This window comes from Parus major, chromosome 1 (assembly GCF_001522545.3).
Source record: "Parus major isolate Abel chromosome 1, Parus_major1.1, whole genome shotgun sequence".
In the NCBI taxonomy this organism is placed as follows: Eukaryota; Metazoa; Chordata; class Aves; order Passeriformes; family Paridae; genus Parus; species Parus major.
This window is the reverse complement of record NC_031768.1, coordinates 88,203,747-88,213,710: the sequence shown is the minus strand read 5'-3', so window position 1 is coordinate 88,213,710 and position 9,964 is coordinate 88,203,747.

The window sequence follows — 9,964 nt, the reverse complement described above, 5'->3', positions numbered from 1 at the left end:
GTGCCGGCCGCATTCCTGTCGGGGTCACGTTCTATCATGATTCTATAAGTGAAATAATCTTCTCTCCCCATTCCCTGGGGAGACACGGGCACGCAGCAGCGAGCCCGGCAGCGTGTGCGGAGCTTCCCCCGCCCCAAGGCCTCTCTCCCTGCCCTGCGCTCGGCCCCGGCGCGCCCCTGTCGCAGTGGGCACGGAGTCTCCCCGGGTCAAGGAGCGGTGTGTGGCATACTGGGAGGAGGAGCCCGAGGGCCGCAATGCCGCCCTTCAGGCTCCCGCAGAACAATACTTTGAGGCGGGCGGTGAGCAGCAGCCAGCTCCTGTCCGCAGGGGCCGAACCGCAGGGACACATCCGCAGCAGGGAAGAGCGGAGCCCCCCGGCCAGCCGGACCTAGGGCAGGCAGCCCCGGCAGCACTTCCCGAGGCTGCCCGGCGTGGGCGCAGCAACCGGGAGGTTCCGTGTGAAAACACCACGGGAAGCTCAGCCGCGACGGGCTCCGGCTTAGGGGAAGACAGTGCCGGCAGCAGGCGCGGCCGGCCAGCGGGTGAGGTGGGAGAGCCAAATTCAGAGGGGACAGCAGCTCGCCCACGGGGGAAGGCAAGGGAGCAAACTGAGAGCGGGATCTGACACCAGCACAGATCGGGGCTTCATCTCCTCGGGAATGAGCAGCCAGCGAGGGAAGGAGTCTCGCTGCAGGGCAGAGGGGTGTTCAGCCGCCTGCATCCAGCCGTTCTCTCGTGCGTGGGTGGCAGGAGGCTAAATAGGTGCTCCTGGCTTTGGGCTGCAGTCAGGCGGGGCCAGCGTGACGAGAGCGGCCGCACAGCAACCAGACAAAGCCAGCCTGTGCCACACTGCAGCCGCGCTCGGGGAATAGGAGTTCTGTCTTTGGAAAACAAAAACACAATAGCAATTAAGCGCTCATCTGAGTGTGACTGCTTGTTTGGCAGAGACTGACCGGAACCCGGAGGTTTTCCCCTTGCCAGCACACACATTCGCCCCCGTTTTCCTTCTTCACCATCCGTGCGAGAGGCGTCCCACCCAGAAAAGCTCCCCAGCTATCGGGACAAAACTCAGGTTGTGTGTGCCCCTGTGTCTCCCGGGGAATGGGGGCGCAAGGGGGACAAGTATGGCCTCTTCTAAAATAGGAGGGGCGAGCAATAGCCTCTGAGTCAAAATTGCCTCCGTAGCAATCCTGACTGGAAGTTTTCTTCTTTACAGATGTTTTGTGGCATATTGGTCTATTTTTAAGATCCCCCTGTGCCTTGGTAATCCTGCCCTGCCGCATTTCACTCACTTTGCGTTGATGTGGTTTCTCTTCTTGCCTTTCAGGATTATAAAAATCTCTCCCTCTCCCTTCCTCTCTTTTCCTTCTGTAGTCGGGTTTCAGAGAAATGTTGGTTAAACCTCATCTGCTGCTTTCTTTCTCTTGTGATGGCAAATTCGGCGTCATCTGTGGACTTGCCCAATGCAAACATTGCATTAAGAAGTATTTCAAGGCATTTTATTGTTGCTCTGCAGTGCTTTGATGTGGTCTATAGGCACCGATTGTTGATGTCTCCCTGCGACTCCTCAGTGTCAGCATCTCATTTCTGTCGCTTCTTCCTCCTCCCCCCGCATCTCTTCCCTTTTAAAAATAAGGGGTTTTGAGCGGTCGCGGCAGATCCCAACACCTCACCCTTGCGTCACTTCGGTCCCATTTCCCAGGGGAGAGCAGTACAGGGCTTCCCCCTACCCTGGAGACCACAGATTTCCCTGCCCGCAGGATGCAGTGGGGGCGGCCGTGTGCCTGGCCGCCAGCCGGCTGCTCTCCTGTCCCCCACGGGCACCTCTCCTTCCCCCTGGCTGCTCTTCCCTCCCCGCAGCTGGGGAGGCAGCGAGCAGCGGGCAGGGAGCGGGGACTGCGGCAGCACCGGAGCCTCCTCTCCCGGGGCAGCCCGGGCGGTGACACAGCCACACTGCGGGACGCGTATCTCCCGCTGCCTGGGCCCTCCCGCCCGCCACCGGCGGCTGGAGCCGTCTCGCCCCTTGGCAGCAGCGGGATCAGAGCCAGTCTTCTGGTGCCAGTGGCTCGCGTGGGTCCAGGCGGCCTTACAACAAAATCCTGCTGGCTGCGACTGCTGTGGAGCCGTTTCCACCGGCGCGGAGGGAGAAGGGCTCAGCCTCCGCGCAATCCGACCGGGGCGCCGCCGGACACGGCACAAGCACAGCCCGGGTCGAGCTCTCTCCAGCGCGGGCACCCGAGGAGCTTTGCAAACATCCCCACTGGGTACGACGGGCTCCCGAGAGAGCCACTTCACGCTTTGCGTGGTCGGTAGGGTCAGCAGCCTGAGCCGGGTAGGTGTCTTTGGACTGGAGAGGCCAGGCAGCAGCGGCAGTGATTGCCCAGCAAGACAGTCACCAGCAGCCAACGCCGCTGATTCAACATGGGACTGTGTTTTCAGTGGGATAGCGATGGGGTCATCGTCTCTCGGGTCCACTGCACAAACACACTCCCCTTACCCTTCCTCCCATTTGATTTTCCTTAGCAAAATAAACTCCTGACCTCCGCACGGGTGGGTCTCTCCCTGGAGTCAAGCCATTAGGCAGGTGGCTGTGGCTCGGGCAGGGAGGGGGAGGCCCGAGGGAGGCAGCTGTCAGCCTGCTGCTTCCGTCCGGCCGATCTTAGCGCTGTCCCTGCCATCACCGCGGGCCCGCCGGCGGCCGTGACCCTGGGGACAGGCATGCCAGTCCGGGCTTCTCCGGGTAAGGAGGGAGCAGACGAGAGAGAGCCGCCCCGGAGGGCTCAGGAAACGGGTCGGGTTGGCTTTGCTAAGTCCAGCCTATGCATCACATCCCTGAGCTGGGAGCGCTGCAACAGACACGAGACTCCTGGTTTTACAGGGGGCAACTAATTTTTGAGGAGCGCTCAAAGAGGGTTTGCCATGCACCAGTGAAAGCAGAGGGCTCTCATACATCAGAGAGGCAGACACTGATCTTTTCTCTGTGGTGACCAGTGACAGGACCCGAGGGAATGGCCTGACGCTGTGTCAGGTTTTGTTTAGGCTGGATATCATGAAAACGTTCTTCACCCAGAGGGTGGTTGAGAGCTGACTGGAAATGTCTACCCACGGAAATGGTTATAGCACCAAGCCTGAGAGAGTTCAAGATGCGTTTGGACAAGGTTCTCAGGCACACGGTGTGATTCATGGGGCTGCCGTGTGCAGGGCCAGGAATTGGACTGTGAGGAGCCTTGCGGGTCCCTTCCAACTCAACATATATATACATATATAATATATACTTCAACAGAATATTATATGGGTCTATGATCTCCCTCCTGCTTTGATGAAATTGGGCCGGGACAATTTGCCAAGCCGTGTCCTGGCCCTGGCCGCGGCTCCAGCCGCGGTTTTTAATAGCTCCTGGGCTCCTTGCAACTCGATGTGTGCGCGCCTCTCTCCGTGGCATCGCGCCCCTCCGCCAGCCCCCGGAAAGCGCATAAAAGGGAGGGTCCCACCGCACGCTCAGTCAGCCCCTTGTGCACTGGCAGACTTCTCCCTCGTGAACGAGCGGGGATGTAAGATTAGCCCTGAGCAGATGTTCCGGCAACCAGGCTCATCCGGAGAGAAAGCCCCGTCCTTCCCCGCTGCCTCATTCCTGAGCTCTCGGCGCTCGCTCGCTCCCGCCTCCCGGGCCTCCCCGCGCGGCCCGATGACCTCATCCCCGGCATGTTTGCCATTACGCTTTGAGTTACCCAACCATTTTTTTTTTAAAAAATTAAAAAATATAAATTGCTGCTTTGTGAGATCAAAGTAACGATTTCTGGTGCATCTGGAAACTGGAGGAAAAAAATTGGAGCAGCAACAGTTGCACAACTTCAAAGTGTTTTTTAACAATGATTTTTCTTCTTCCTCTCCTCTCCAATCTTTCAAGCATCAGATAAAGACAATAGGCCCCATGGCTGTTTTCCAAAGAAATAACCTGCCTAAAGTGCCGCACAAAATCTTAAGTAGACAGGAAACACCTTACACAGGCTTTATTCTTTCGATCAAATAGAAATAGTGGGAGACTCGTCTTTCCACAAGCCCAAATCCCGTCACTTCTAAACAGCGTCTGCGGACTGTGTTATAACGTGTAGGTAAACGAGTTTCAGGCGCGGGCTGCCACTAAGCCTTTATTCTTTTATAGAGGTTTCTAACAACCCAGCACATGCCCCGTATAACACAGCAGCCGAGTGTAACCCAATAACTTTCAGGGAAGGAGTAAAGGGCAGGAGCGGGGGAAGATTTCACCAGCAGACACCCTCGAGCTGACAGGGGATGTAGTGGACGGAGAGAAGCAGGTACCGGGAGCAGCAGAGAAATTATTATTGTTTATTAGTTGGATATGCCTGCCCCGGTACGCCAGTGACTGTGGATCCCAAGAAGGTAGCAGAGAGGGTGGGGAAAACCGTGCTCTCCTCAAGCTCCGCTCTCTGCCGGGGTCACTCCTTTGGCCTCGGTGCCCCTCAGTGCCACCTCTTTAGTGTTTCCAGAGAAGCACCAGGATATTTCCCTTCCCTACCCGGTGTCCCCGAAGCCCTTCGGTCCTATGCGCGGGGAAGGTGCCCGCAGCGAAATGCTGAGGCCGTAAAGGGCAAGCCCGCAGAGGCGGAGGCTCTAATGGCTTCGACCCTGCACTCCTGACCCGGTGCCTCCCCCACACTTGTCCCTTTTGCCCCCTTAACTACTTCAGGACTGTGCCTTTGAACTTGGAGCAGAGAAGAAACCCTCTTTGGCAGGGCGTTTTCCTGCGAAATGGAAAAAGTCTATAGCGACTCTTGCGTGTCAGGAGATGTATCTGGAGCCCCGGGAACAGAAACCTTCGCCAAGATATTAAAGTTGATGGACAAGAGTAAGAAAGCAAAGAGGGAGAAGAAATCACCCAAAGAGCCGCGGAAGAGAAATCACAGCTCTTTGTTGTCTGCTGGGGAAAGCAAGAGAAGCCAGGCGTCTCCCGTCCACCAGCTAAAAAAGCCGAGCTGGGTCAGCAGAAGCCAAAAAGCAGAGCACGGCTGGGACAGGGGCTCTGGGCCTTTAGCTGCAGGTCTGCAGGCGATCCTTCCTCTCGCAGTGCCTGCTGCACCCGCGGTGGAGCTGAGGAGTCTCCGTTCCGCTTCGTGGCCGCGGCCTCGCCCTCCGCCTCCTCTGCCCGAGGGACCCCGGCAAAGGCCCCGCCGACAGATGTGACACCTCGGGGTCACACCTTCCCCCTCCGCCCTGACATCGGCCATGCGGCTCGGCCTGTGCACTGTAGGTTTTGCTGACCCGTTTTTATTGTAGCTGCATCTTCTCTGGTTTTCACATCGGGTTTTTACTCCCTCTTTTGATTTTTAAACTCGCGGCTCGGGCGGACGCCGTCTAGCCGGTGTTATGCGATTAATTCTCTTTGCGGCTGCAAAGATTTGCAGGCTCCCCATTCCCTCTTTAGGTTTCACGACTGATCCCCGATGAATTGGTTTCCAGGTCTACACGGCATAGCTTAAAAGCGACGCTTCAAAGGCCGCCTTTTCGTTTTAATGTCGGCATTGGAAAACAAATTTAGCAAACGCTTCCCTCTCCCCGAGAGATCATCACCGTGCACAAGACCCAAAACCTCGCCAGAGAGAAGACACCTCGGTAGCATCACACGAAGGATGAAAATCTGGTGTGTCACCAGCTCTCGGGAGCTTTACAGCACCGTCCCTTACGGTTTGTGGCCGTAAACCCGTGTGGAACTGCAGTAAGAGCTCGACCCCTCCGCTCTTTGCACACTTCCTATAAATAATCGTTGTAAAGAGCTACAGAATAAACTTTTCAGGGCCGGGATCTCCGCAGCTGTAGCTTCCCTCCTACACTGTTTCCCGGCTAAACGCCGAGAGGGTCGTCCTTTCGGAGAGCACCTTTTCGTCAGCATATCGCCATATTCCAAAACATGTGTGTCTAGAAACAGAACTAAGTTGGCGGCATTAACTCTTCTGGTCCTCTAACCCTGATCCCAGATTTAGAAATTGCTCATCTCCCGTTTGCAATGGCAGATACATCACAAAATAGGGGGAAACCCCAGCGGGAAAACGATTTCAAAAATCTGTTCATGTTTATTTCCAGAGGAAAAGATCCCAAACAACAAATTAACCAACAATAAACCTATTTCAAGTATGCCTAGGAGATCAATGTCATATCTTTTCACATAATCGGGGTTGACACCTCGTTTACACGCTGGCGCTTTTTATGGATGTGTTCGTGTATATGAATATAAATATATCTTCTTGAGAGAAATCCTCTGAATTTTGAGTATTGTGATTGGGTTTTGGTTTGGGGGCTCTAGGTGTTCAGGAGAGTGATGAAACTTTCCTTGTCTAATTACTCAAATAAGAACGAATTCGGGGGAGGGAGGGTTGAGAACAGGCTCACCCCAAACAAACTGGAAGGGGCTGAACACATATTTGACAATCCGACCCGGGTTGCCTCTCCCCGGCAACCCCAAAGGAAGACAGAGAGGTCAACCCCAAAGGAAGACAGACGGACAGATAGCTGGACAGACTGTCAGGCAGGGACATGAACAGATTTTGCAAGTTAGAAAAGGAGCTTGAGTTCAGCCTGGAAAGGGGTGGCACAGTTCTGAGAGTGGAGCTCACTCGGATTTGTTTGGATGGAAGTATATGTCGCTTTTGCAGGCATTGCTTTGATCGAAACAAAACTGCACCTACACTTCCCTGTCAGGTTCAGGGGAAGAAGGAGAACGAGGAGTAAACTGTTCTTTCTCAGCTGAAGATAAAGATCACACTTTAGCCTAGACAGCCGGGCAGCTCAGACACAGCAGAAAGAGGGGTCGCAACCAGGGGCTCATACTCACCCCCTCTGCTTTGCCAGTGGGTCCTGCAGACACCAGAAACAACACTTCGAGATGCCTTTAAACAAAAAGCAGGCACGGACACGGGAGCACAGCGCTTACACACACACACACACACACACACACACACACACACACACAGCGACAGACGCGGCGTGAGAGGCAAGCGAGCCCCTGGGTGCGGGCTCCAAGCTGGGATAAGTTTCGGGAGCTGCGCGGGGAACTCAGGCAGCCCCGCTGTTTTCTCGGGGCCGGGAAAGAACGGAAGGTTGCAGGGACCCGGTGGTGCCGATTTGTGTCGGCCGCAGGGTTCCCAAAAACGCCTCCCCAGGCGGGGAGTCGACGGCTTCACCGGGGCTTGGAGGAGGCCGTACCTGGGGGTGGCTGCGGGCAGGCTGCCAGACCATTTCTCCCTTCGCTTGCCCTCCGCTTTCACCCCTGCAGGGTACGCGCTGAGCACCAGACCCACGCCCACAGCACTCCTGGCTCTGCACGCATTCTCCCGTGTAAGAGTTTCTACACGTACCTTCCTTCTATCTCTTGTTTCATCTTTATATTTGTATATATATGTATTTTTCCCCCCTCCACACGTGATCTTAACTCTTATTCTTGATCCATCTTTGCTACGGCAATTGTTCGCTCTGTGTTTAGCCTGTTTTCGGCAACGGCAATAAAAATGTCCAGGACATTTTTAGCTCTGTCTTAAGGATAGACTTACTTCTTCGGAATCGGCTTTAACAGTGCATTTGCCTAGATTTAGTTTAATCTCTCTACCCAAACATATCTCCCAAACCATCCTGTACCGTCTCAGTGTATTAGAATGTGAAAGGAGTCAAATATGTGTAAATACGCCTTTCCCGGCTGAAAGCTGCCCAGATCGCAAGAATCGGAGGGGAAAAAATTAAACCATATGTGTACAACCCACATTCTGCATTGCACTATAAGATAAAGAGCTTTGCCGCATCGATTCAATGGAAGTCATTAAAAAGAAAGCCAGTGAAGATTATATCCGTATTTGGGAGGCAAACGCTTGCTTAGAGCTTAGAAAATTTATTTGGGATACAGCAACGCCAGGTGAGAGTTTGCGAGGCACTAGGAGAATCGATGATGTATAAGCCTCAGTTGCTTGGAATAAAAGAGGTTGAAGAGATACTCGGCGGGGTAAAAGATACTTCTGCCTCGGGAGAAGACGGGAGCAGAGACTTCCCGCTCGGGATAAGCAAGCACCACGGGGGCAGGGAGAGAGACCCGCTGCTCCGAGACGCAGGAGTGATGCGCTACCCGCCTTCGGCACTGCCACAGGCACAAGGAGCCCGCACAAGGAGCCTCCGACGAAAACGCGAAGGGATCGGCGGGACTCGCCAGGCTTTGCCGGGACAAGAATGAAAATGAGCAGCGGGATTTATCTACGGCAGCCAACGGGGCACCCTTCACCGAACGGTGCCGGACACGCAAGGCTCCATCTCTCGAAACGTACCAACTCATCCATTAATTGTTTCTATTCTCCTTCACCTCCTAACTTGGTTTTCGTTTTATGGAAATTGCTGCAATATTCCCCGCGGAGATGCTTGAAAAGAGCGAGCACTGCAGCCTGCCGCTGTTGCTTCCCCGCTCGCCCCACGCACGCTGTCTCCGGGGCACTTCCACGTGAACCTGGAGTTTTGCCTCTAACTAATCCCAAAGTGCTCAAACTGTGGGCAATAATACATGGCGGGGCGCTCGGGAACTCACAGACTTATTCCCTGCCTCAGCAAAACACGCTCGCTTTGCCCGTAACAGGATGAAGGCAATCATTGCCTTGCTTTAAGCCCTCCCCGAAAGCCCGTGGATGGGAACAGAGGCGTGTAATTCTTCCCACCCACGGGCTTGGAGCCCAAGGAGAACAGCAGATGCGAGGGGCTCCAGACTCGCCCCTCTCGTCCATCACCTCTCTTGCCTTGCCGAGATTTGGAGACTTGCGGATCCGAGGCGATGCAGGGCCAACGAGAGCTTTAAATCTCACTGCAAGTCTGAGAGAGGCTGAAGGTTGGGGTACACAGCCAGGATCAGACGTGGCTTTCCAAACCCCACGTCTCCGCTTTTATTTTATTCACCCAGCAGAGGTAGCGGGGAACGAGTAAAGGAAAGAAAGAGGAAAAGGTCGTGTATCGGAGCTCATATTGCAAAAAAATAGGGCGGGCAGACCTTTTTATCTGCCGGTGTGTTCATTCTGTTCTCTCTTAGCAGCATCAGGTGTATTTTGCCCTGTCGCTCCTATTGCCGACTGTCGAGAAGAAAATAAAGAAAGTTTTCCCGGACATCGTTAGCTTCTCCTTCTTTTCCCACGTTACGGAGGAGACGGCTCGGGCTTTGCCTCGTCTCGTATTTTCCGCGTTAAGGGAAGCGGGAGCGCTTAGTAAATAACCTCTAATGAGCAGACCCGATCGCCCCTGCACAGTCCCCTCACGTGTCCCTTTAAACCACTCGGCCACCGAAATCAGCCCCAGCTTACGGCTCACCTGAGGGAACGCGCTGGGGAATTCACGTTGGGAAAGGCACGGACAGACTCAGCCGCCTTTTCCCTGCAGGGCTTCAGTACTCCAAAACTGGAGCAGGGACTGCCCCTGTTTCTGCTTTAAAATCTGTTCGAGGGAAAGAGCCCTCCGGGATGCGGAGATGTCAGGACAGCCTTCAGTGTTGGGGCTGCATTCCGTGCACTAAGCTAGCACCGTCCTAGAGGGAAGGAGAGAGAGGCTAGGCGGCTTAGAAAGGCCCTTGACGCACCTCCTGATGGCTTTTAACCTTTGGGAGGATGCGGTGAGTGCCCAGAGTCTTACGAGTGACACAGCCCATCCCCTGGGCAGAGCTGCGCAGTGTCGCGACAGAGGGCTCATGCGATACTCCCGCACTCACCCCGCAGTACGGGCTGAGCCGGGTTCCCTTCCCGGGAGAACTAGTTTGAAAGTCTCCTTGAACCCGCGGAGCTCGGAGTCCGCTCCCTCGTCCCGGTCAGGGCAGCGGGACACAGGCAAAAGCAGATCCCGGCCCCGTGCCGTGAGGAAGCAGAGCGCTGTGCGGAGTTGGGGAGCGGGGACACCGGGCCGGGATGGGGAGCGGGGACACGGGGCCGGGATGGGGAGC